We start from the raw sequence: 10,439 nt of genomic DNA, 5'->3' as shown, positions 1-10,439 counted from the left end.
GACGCGGTCAAAGGGTCCGACTCAGTTGTTGGACTGAGTCGGATGAGATCAATCCTAACAATCTCCCCCTTGATCTCACCTTATGACTTAAACTTAACCTACTTACTTTATATTGTTCCCATTCCATCACAGATCAGTGCATAGAGCGTGCCTCAACAGCACATGGGAAGAGCTCTGCCAGACGCGATCAGTTCTTGCTCCGGTTGCCGGTCAGGTCCACCCTTGGCTTCCACGCCGTGTGCCACGCCTGGGGCGGGACCCCTTTCCTTGGATGAATTCCGTGCCTTCCACACACGAGTACACAATACAATGGCAAAACAGCTCCTACAAACCCTTCTCATCCGTCCCTACAAAAGCCGTCCCTACAAATCCTGAGCGTAGTAGTGACATGGCGAGGGCAGAGGCAGGCGCGGCTTCGGCTCGGCCCAAGCTGTTGGTCGTCGCGACCACGTCCGCGGCGCCCGACACCACGACAGTGTACTCCGGCTCGCCGTCAGAGCCCGACGCGAGCCTCCTTCTCACGCTCGACAACTTGAGGGGTGACTTCGCGGACGGCATAGCCGTGCAGTGCCACGGCCTCTCATCCTCCTGTACGACACGGTGGCGCCGGCGCGTACTACGTCGCCAACGCCGCCACCAGGGCGGTCACGCGGCTGCCCCCTGGTCAGGACGTGCTCAACTCCAGCGCTGGCCTTAGCTGCGTATATGTAAGCCATCCAGAAGGTCAATACAGGCTGAGGCGTAGACGAAACTCTAACGCAGAAGCGGTCAGGCGGATGAGACTCGGGGCGAGCTGGCAAGGCACAAGCGCACCACCATGACCCACACCACGCACTGGCACGCCGGCTACAAGCAGCACGCCGGACATCAGGTAAGGCCCATTTTTTATTGTACAGCTGTAGACCTCTCTTTTTTAAAGTTTTTTCTTATCTTATCTGTTATTTAATTACCAATTTGGCGAGTTAATTTATGAACGACTATATAAGCACATTAAGTAAAGATGAACATCTTGCATGTGTATAGTTCACTATTTTAGCTACTCCTATACATGCATGCATGGATACTTCACCACACACCCTGATTAAGGTAGCACTGCGCATTGGTGGCCAGCGCGGCGCCGCAGCCCGCAGGTGGCTTTGAGGTGCCGGACTGGTCACGCCCTACCGATGCCCCAGCATGGCGTCCCGGTTCCTGAGGAAGTCGTCGCCGTACTGTTGCTGGTACTACCCTTGCGGTATACCGTATACCATCACGGTACGTGTCTCCCGGTGAGCCCAGGAAGTTGGTGCTGTCACACGCAGGTAGCAGCATCCTTTACATATAATTTTTTTTTTCTTATCAATGTCGTCCGTTGGAACATGGACAATTTCACTACTTAAACAGTACAAAGAAGATATTCATCATGTTATCTATTAGATTCCGCAACTACTTACTTAATACCCAAATATTCCATCGCAATGAACAATTTGGAATGATTTCCGGAGTATTGACAAGTTAATTAGATAAAATCTTACTCAACTGAGGTGCAGTGGGCATGGCTAAAGCCATGCACGATTAAGGACATTGGCCCTCCTCAAAATACCAGGTACCATTACCATCAATAACGTGTTGTTGTGGGAGGTAGACTTTTTTTTTCACCCGGTGCTGCAATGTACAGGCACATTTGCTGTAGTCTAATATTAAAGAGGCAAAATTTGTGTCCCTCATTTTTCCGTCCCACCTCTCCCTATAACTAGCTAGATGCCCTTCAATTCGTATCTCATATATGATCCATACTTATACGAGTTAGAAATACTTATATGATCCAGCTCGAAATTTGGCTTTAGTTCCGGTATTTTTCACGCCCGGGACTAGAAAGACCTTTAGTCCCGGTTGGTAACCGGGACTAAAGGTCCCTGCCCAACGGCTACTGCGGCAGGCTTTTGTTGCAGGGGACCTTTAGTCCCGGTTAGAGCTACCAACTGGACTAAAGGTTAACTTTTACTCCCGGTTGATCCCTCCAACCGGGAGTAAAAGTCTACTCCCGGCTGGAGGCTCCGTCCAGGACTAGAAAGGGACCTTTAGTCCCGGTTTCTGTCTCCAACCGGGACTAAAGGTCCCCTCCTATATAGCTCTTCTTCCTCCCCGAGCCCAAGCCACTTCGAGCTCAGTGTTCTTGCTTCATCGCCGGCCTCTCTTCTTCCTCATCGCCGGTAATCACAAGATTTCTTCAATTCCTCCATCGATTCTTCGGTTCTAAAGGTTACCAACTTTATACTCTCATGTTTCATCAGTAGCATATCTCATTTTGTAGACTAGATATATGTGGTTTTTTATGGTGGATTTTTTTTATTTGTAAGCCATTTAAGCTTAAAATCACTTTAAAGTTTGCATATTTGGATGAAGGAAAGTTAAAGTAGTTATTCAAAACTAGTATTCAGCTTTCATTTCTAGCATGCATAGCACACTTCATGGTTTAGAGATATAGAGAATTTTAGAGTTTTTTAATTTTATTTGTTTATAAAATGAGAAATTTATATTATATTAAAATGAGTATAGAGAGTAGATGTCAACTGCTTTCGGGTCCTCGGCCTCTCATCGGGTTCCAAAGCGACTGAGGCCGGACCTCCCTCTCATTGCATGCGGCAAGTGTGAGGAGAAGATTGTGATGGAGTACCGGGTGAGGAAGAAGTGTTCCAACAAGGGTTGTATCTTCTACAAGTGTCTGGATCGCAATGTGAGTTATTTTTATCGCATTTGATGATTATGGTTAATTTATACTTATTTTCATGATGATTGTGATTAAAGTTCTAATTTTTTGTTTTAATTTCAGTGGGATGGCACTGGATGTTCAGGCTGGTACTGGGAGGAAGAGTATGTTGAACACGTGCAAAACTCTCTTGCACAGGCGGCTACGGCGGCTGATGAGGCAGTGATCCTGCGGAAGAAGCCCATAGATGTTAAACAAACACATGATCTGTCTGTTTTAGTTGGGATTGGTCGCGAAATCCTTATGCTGCTGAAGTGTATTTTAGGTTTAGTTTTTTTAGTGGTAGTTGGGATTGTCTACATTGTAGCGAGACTTTCATAAATTAATACCTTGTGTGGTGGCATGCATGTCGTATAATTAACTAATTATGTTCTAGGTTTTAATATGGTATGTATGTCATGTAATGCAGATGAGCCGGCATTGGATGTACAATGCTAATCGCCGCTCCCAAGAGTTCATTGAGGGCGTGCATTCTTTCTTACGTGTGGCCGATGCAAACAAACGTGATGGTTTCATGTGCTGCCCATGTGCCATATGAAAGAATTTGAAGGAATATGCTAGCTCAAGGAGTCTTCATTCACACTTGTTGAAGTCGGGTTTCATGCCAAACTATATTTGTTAGACGAAGCACGGAGAAACCGGGGTTGTAATGGAAGAAGGTGAAGAAGAACAATGGGACGATGATGACATTATTGCTGAATATGGTGCCTTCAATGATACTGCAATGGGGGAAGCTGAAGAAGAGGTAGTGGTAGAAGATGAGCCCGCTGATGATCTTGGTCAGGCCATTCGTGATGCACAAAGAGAATGCGAAAGTGAAAAGGAGAAGATCAAGTTCGAGCGCATGCTAGAGGATCACAAGAAATTGCTATACCCAACTTGTGATGCGGGACAGAAAAAGTTGGGTACCACACTAGAATTGCTACAATGAAAGGCAAAGAATGGTGTATCTGACAAGGGATTTGGGGAGTTACTGAAAATCCAAAAGAAGATGCTTCCGAAGGATAACGAATTGCCCGTCACTATGTACGAAGCAAAACAGGTAGTTTGCCCTTTGGGATTAGAAATCCAGAAGATACATGCATGTCCTAATGACTACATCCTCTACCGTGACGAGGAGTACGAGAAGTTAGATGCATGCCCGGTATGTCATGCATCATAGTATAAGATCAGGCGAGATGACCCTAGTGATGTTGAGGGCGAACATCCCACGAAGAAAATCCTTGCCAAGATTATGTGGTATGCTCCTATAATACCACGCTTGAAACGTCTGTTCAGAAATAAAGACCATGCAAAGTTATTACAATGGCACAAAAAAGACCGTAAGGTAGATAATATGTTGAGACACCCTACTAATGGGTCCTAGTGGAGAACAATCGATAGAGAATTCCCAAAGTTTGCAAATGACACAAGAAACTTAAGGTTTGCTTTAAGTACGGATGGTATGAATCCTTTCGGGGAACACAGCAGTAGTCATAGCACTTGGCCTGTTACTCTATGTATCTACAACCTTCCTCCCTAGTTATGCATGAAGCGTAAGTTTATTATGATGCCAGTGCTCATCCAAGACCCAAGGCAACCTGACAACGACATCGATGTGTACCTGAGGCCACTAGTTGAAGAACTTCTACTTTTGTGGAACAGACTAGATGTACATGTGTGGGATAAGCACAAACAGGAGCACTTTGACCTACGAGCATTGTTGTTCGTAACAATCAATGATTGGCCTGCTCTAAGTAATCTTTCAAGACAATCAAACAAGGGATATAATACATGCACGCACTGTTTCGATGACATTAAAGGTATATTCTTGAAAAAATGTCGAAAGGTCATGTACCTTGGCCATCGTCGATTTCTTCCTGTGAATCACCCCCTAAGAAAGAAAGGCAAGCATTTTAAAGGTAAGACAGACCACCAGACCAAGCCGGGCAACCGAACTGGTGAGGATGTACTCAATATGGTCAAGGATGTGAAAGTAGTATTTGAAAAGGCACATGGCAGCGAACCTGTTCCGAACGACGTTGACGGTCATGCACCTATGTGGAAGAAGAAGTCCATATTTTGTGAGCTACCCTATTGGCAAGTCCTAGAGGTCCGTAGCGCGATCGACGTGATGCACCTGACGAAGAATCTTTGTGTGAACCTGCTAGGCTTCATGGGTGTGTATGGGAAGCCTAAGGACACACTTGAAGCACGACAAGACCTACGATGTTTGAAAGAATGAGACAACCTATATCCAGAGAAGACAGATGATGGACGCCATTACTTAAGTCCTGCCAGCTACACTCTTAGCAAAGAAGAGAAGAAAAGCATGTTTGAATGCCTAGCAAGCATCAAGGTATCATCTGGATTCTCCTCAAATATAAAGGGTATAATAAATGTGCCAGAGAAAAAATTTCTAAACTTAAAGTCCCATGACTGCCACGTGCTCATGACGCAGTTGCTTCTAGTTGCATTAAGAGGAATTCTACCTCCAATGGATCTAGCTAAACTACAGAATGATGTGGTTCAATGTCTTGTCAGCTTTGAGTTGGTGTTCCCTCCTTCCTTCTTTAATATCATAACACACCTCCTAGTTCACCTGGTCAAAGAGATTAGCATTCTTGGTCCTGTGTTCCTGCACAACATGTTCCCCTTTAAGAGGTTCATGGGAGTCCTAAAGAAATATGTTCACAACCGTGCACGGCCAGAAGGAAGCATCGCCAAGGGCTATAAAACAGAGGAGGTCATTGAGTTTTGTGTTGATTTTATTCCCGACCTTGACCCGATTGGTGTTCCTAAATCACGACACGAGGGGAGACTAAGTGGAAAGGAGACACTAGGGAAGAAAACATATATTGGTACGTAGGACAATTATTTTAATAAAGCACACTACACAGTTCTACAAAACTTCTCCTTGGTGGATCCGTATATTGAGACACATAAAGAGTTGCTCCGATCCAAGTTTCCAGGGAAGTCTGAAGCTTGGATTACGTGTCAGCACATGGAAACTTTCAGTGACTGGTTGCGAAAAGAATGTCAGGGTGATGAGAGTATTGATGAGCAACTGTATTTATTGGCTAGGCAGCCATCGTGGCATATCCTCACATACAAAGGGTACGAGATAAATGGAAATACATTTTACACAGTAGCCCAAGATAAAAGGAGCACCAACCAAAACAGTGGTGTCCGCATAGATGCCACCGACCCTAATGGAAATAAGCAAACATATTATGGCTGCATAGAGGAGATATGGGAACTAAACTATGCACCTACTTTTAAGGTACCTTTGTTCAAGTGCCAATGGGTAAAGGCGACTGGAGGCGGGGTAGCAGTCGACAACCAGTATTGAATGACAATCGTGGACCTCAACAATATTGGGTATAAAGACAAACCGTTCGTCCTTACCAAGGATGTGAATCAGGTGTTCTATATCAAGGACATGTCTACAAAACCGAAGAGAGGGAAAAACAACAACGACCCAATTAATGAGCCAAAGCACCACATAGTTCTTTCAGGGAAAAGAAACATCATCAGAATTGAAGACAAGTCAAACATATCAGAAGATTATGAAAAGGATGATCGAATTCCACCCTTTACAGTGAACAAAGACCCAAGCATCCAGCTAAATGATGAGGACACTCCATGGTTACGGCGCGATCATAACCAAGGGGTATACGTTAAGAAAAAGTTCACTACTATGCCCGCTTGATATATATAGTGTATTCATATTTCTATCGTGTATTCATATTTTCTACAATTTAAATGAATTTTTTGCTTTACGGTGGATTTCTTGTGGAGAATGTGTGATGAAAAAACAAATGATCAATGTCAATAAGATGTGAAAACTAATTTCCTGTCGAAAAGCAATAGTTTTAATGATTTTAATTAAGTAGTACATTTTTGCATGGTGAAAATTACGATTATTATTTACACTATGTTAAATATTTATACGGTAAAACAAAAGAGTTTAGGTTACAGATTTTTCTTATGTACAATAATGCAGAACCAGGTCCTAGAATTCTTTTTGTAATTTTTTTGCTAATATTTTATTTACTAGACAATTAACAACTCTCTGCATATTTATATAAAAGAAATATATATAAAAGGAAAACTTCTACAAACTGGTGGAAAGCCAAACTGTAGCCCACCTTTACTTCTGGGTGGACCAACCACCCGGGACTAAAGGTCAGACCTTTAATCCCGGTTCTAACCATCACCCAGCACTAAAGAATCTTTAGTCCTAGTTCTAACCATCACCTGGACTACTAAAGATGGGCTGCGTTTTCGCGGCCCACCAAAATCCCCTTTACTCCTAGGCCGTGGCTACACCCGGGACTAAAGGTCAGACCTTTAGTCCCGGTTCTAACCATCACCCAGGACTAAAGAACCTTTAGTCCCGGTTCTAACAATCACCCGGGACTATAAGCCCCCCTTTATAAACCACGCCCTTCTCCCTTAGTTCTCTTTCTCTCTGTCTCCGCCGCCTTCTTCTCCAACCGAATCTAGTAGCCGCCAAGCCTTCTTCTCCGTCGCCTCATCTTCTCCTTCTCCGTCGCCTCATCTTCTCTACTAGATCGATCTGATCCAGCAGCGCCGCCGCCCCCAGGCGACCACCCTAGCCTCACCTCGTCACGTGCGCATGCTATCACCGGCCCCACGCCCACGCGCGCTTCTTCTCCGATCGACCAACGCATGCCTCACGTCATCCTCGTCCCCGGCCCACCTCGCCCCCAAGCGGTTCAAGGTTCTTTGAGGTGTCTATCTCCTCCAATTCATCCCCTTCTTCATCCTTCTCTCCGTGCTATGTTTGAACTTTGAAGCCCTCGTTCATGTGTTAGATCCGTGAGACGCAGTCTTCTCCAAGATCCGTAGCAGGCCACATCATCTCTATTACGGTACGTCTTCTCCAGGTTTGGCCCGGTCTCCCTCTTCCTCTACACTCTCTTGCTGCTGTATGGCCAACTCGTTCAGTGCCGTTGCTCAATGAATGTATCGCTTCGATTTGGTGCTAGCTAGTAGCCTTTGCAATTAGTGCATACTTCTATTTATATGTTAGGCTCCTTGGTGCTAGAATGTGGCCGGGTGACTGAGGCCATGAATTCATACTAATATTTATGCTTGTGTCTAGCCCTATGTAATATGTAGGGAAGAAAACGGATCGGATACAGACGGATATTACCGATATTACATTTGTTTTCATATTTCTGTCTGGATTCGGATTCGAATACGGATAGGGTCAACTATGTCGGATAGGATACGATTGGATATCGACATCATAAATATGCGATTTGAGTATTCGGATATGGATACGATATCGAATGTTGGATATCCGGACTCGGATACAGATAGATCTCAACCCCTCTAAACAGATTCGGTTTCGAATACGGTCGGAAAATATCCGTACCGTTTTCATCCCTAGTAATATGTATTTGCATGTGCGTGTCGATGATCAAATTAAATGGCAAAGACGTGTACCACTGTTATTACTGGTCAATCACCGATCAAATTAAATGGCAAATTAAATAGATTATTACTGTTTTTTTAGTAAAGTCTAAGTCTCTAACATATTTTTTTGGCTGTAGGAGCTAGACCTCGCGTTTGACACCTTAGATGTGAGCCACCGCCGCCACCATATATAATCCATTTATGATAGATTAATTACTCCAACCTTTTGTAATCGGATGGATGTGTGTGCCGAGCCCTCGTGCCGGCAATCTTGTAATGCGATTTTGCGCTGAGCCATCGAGCTTAGTGGAGCACGGGCGCGGCCCAGTATCTCGTCGTTTCCTCCTTTTTGCGCGGTAGCTTATGACAACGTCGGCCCACAGATTCGAGACGTTCGATGGCGTCCGTGATGTTGTAGTAGCAGGGCACGTAGTTCTCGTACTCGGGTGGGCATACCTCCGCCTCCTTGGCGCGGACTAGTTAGAAAATTATAGAAAATCCGTACTAGTTGAACTTGCGGACCATGTTCATCTCGGCTAGCATGTTCTCTACCGAGCGGTAATGGACATCAAGGAGGAGCTTTGATTCTACGTGGGAGAGCGGCAACGGTCATGGAAGACCGTGTTCCCTTCCTCGTAGAATCGGAGCTCTTTCGTGGCCAAGTACGGTAGCGTCCGATGGAGAAATGCCCGCCGAGATAATCACGTAAGCAAGGTCAACTAGTACGGAAGTTTACGTGATCTTAGAATATGTGTGAGGTCATGAGAGTGTGTGTTTTTTCTCAATTTTGTCGAGCAGGTCACTTAGAATTAATTTTTCCATGAAACGCCGCGAGCTCGCCGATGTCGAGTAGGTCACTTAGAATTAATTTTTCCATGAAATGAAATACTTAGAAATCATGCCTTTTATTTTTTAGAATTAATTTTTCCATGAAATGAAAAACTTAGAAAATAGTTAGAAAATTGTAGAAAATCCGTACTAGTTGAACTTGCAGACCGTTTTTATCTCGGCTAGCATGTTCTCTGCCGAGCGGTAACGGACGTCAAGGAGGAGCTTTGATTCTATGAGGGAGAGTGGCAACGGTCATGGAAGACCGTGTTCCCTTCCTCGTAGAATCGGAGCTCTTCCGTGGCTAAGTACGGTGCCATCTGGTGGAGAAATGCCTACCGAGATGATCACGTAAGCAAGGTCAACTAGTACGGAAGCTTACGTGATCTTAGAAGATGTGTGAGGTCATAAGTGTGTTTTTTCTCAATTTTGTCGAGTAGGTCACTTAGAATTAATTTTTCCATGAAACGCCCGCGAGCTCGCCGATGTCGAGCAGGTCACTTAGAATTAATTTTTCCATGAAATAAAATACTTAGAAATCATGCCTTTTATTTTTTAGAATTAATTTTTCCATGAAATGAAAAAACTTAGAAAATAGTTAGAAAATTGTAGAAAATCCGTACTAGTTGAACTTGCAGACCGTGTTCATCTAGGCTAGCATGTTCTCTGCCGAGCGGTAACGGACGTCAAGGAGGAGCTTTGATTCTACGAGGGAGAGCGGCAACGGTCGTGGAAGACTGTGTTCCCTTCCTCGTAGAATCGGAGCTCTTCCGTGGCCAAGTACGGTACCGTCCGGTGGAGAAATCCTCGCCGAGATGATCACGTAAGCAAGGTCAACTAGTACGAATGGTTATTTATTAAAACATGTTTTTGAGCTAGAATTTGATGGATATTTGATAGATATAGTTTTTATTTTTTATAGATATATCTAGTGGTGTAAAAGCTAGATGGCTGCCCCGAGAGACAACATGGATAAAGAAATGATGGATATTATTAACACCGGCACTCAATTTGCCAATGATGACCAGTAGGATGTAGATGACGGGAGTCAATACCTGGCTCTTGAAGATAACCAAGAAAATACTGGCGAGGCATATATATTTATATATATATATTTGAATATCTATCATCTATTATGTGTACACATGATATTTATTTATTCTTTTTTATACGTAGCCCTCTGGATCGACGACCACAACGGCGAAAAACAAAAATATTCGAGGCCCGAAAAAGCTATTGGAGGGGCGCTACATAATATCGGAATTTAATATCGAGACAGGCGAACCACTTGGTCCACATGCAAGGAAATTCGTGCAACACTGTGGCTGCCTTGTAAGGGACATACTTCCGATCAGTGCCCGTGAATGGAAGCAAAAGATCAACAAGCCTCATGTTAGTTTTGTCTCTGATCTTGATAAGAATTTAATTTAGGATG

The sequence above is a fragment of the Miscanthus floridulus genome, chromosome 9 (assembly GCF_019320115.1).
Source record: "Miscanthus floridulus cultivar M001 chromosome 9, ASM1932011v1, whole genome shotgun sequence".
NCBI lineage: Eukaryota > Viridiplantae > Streptophyta > Magnoliopsida > Poales > Poaceae > Miscanthus > Miscanthus floridulus.
This window is presented reverse-complemented; position numbering follows the sequence as displayed.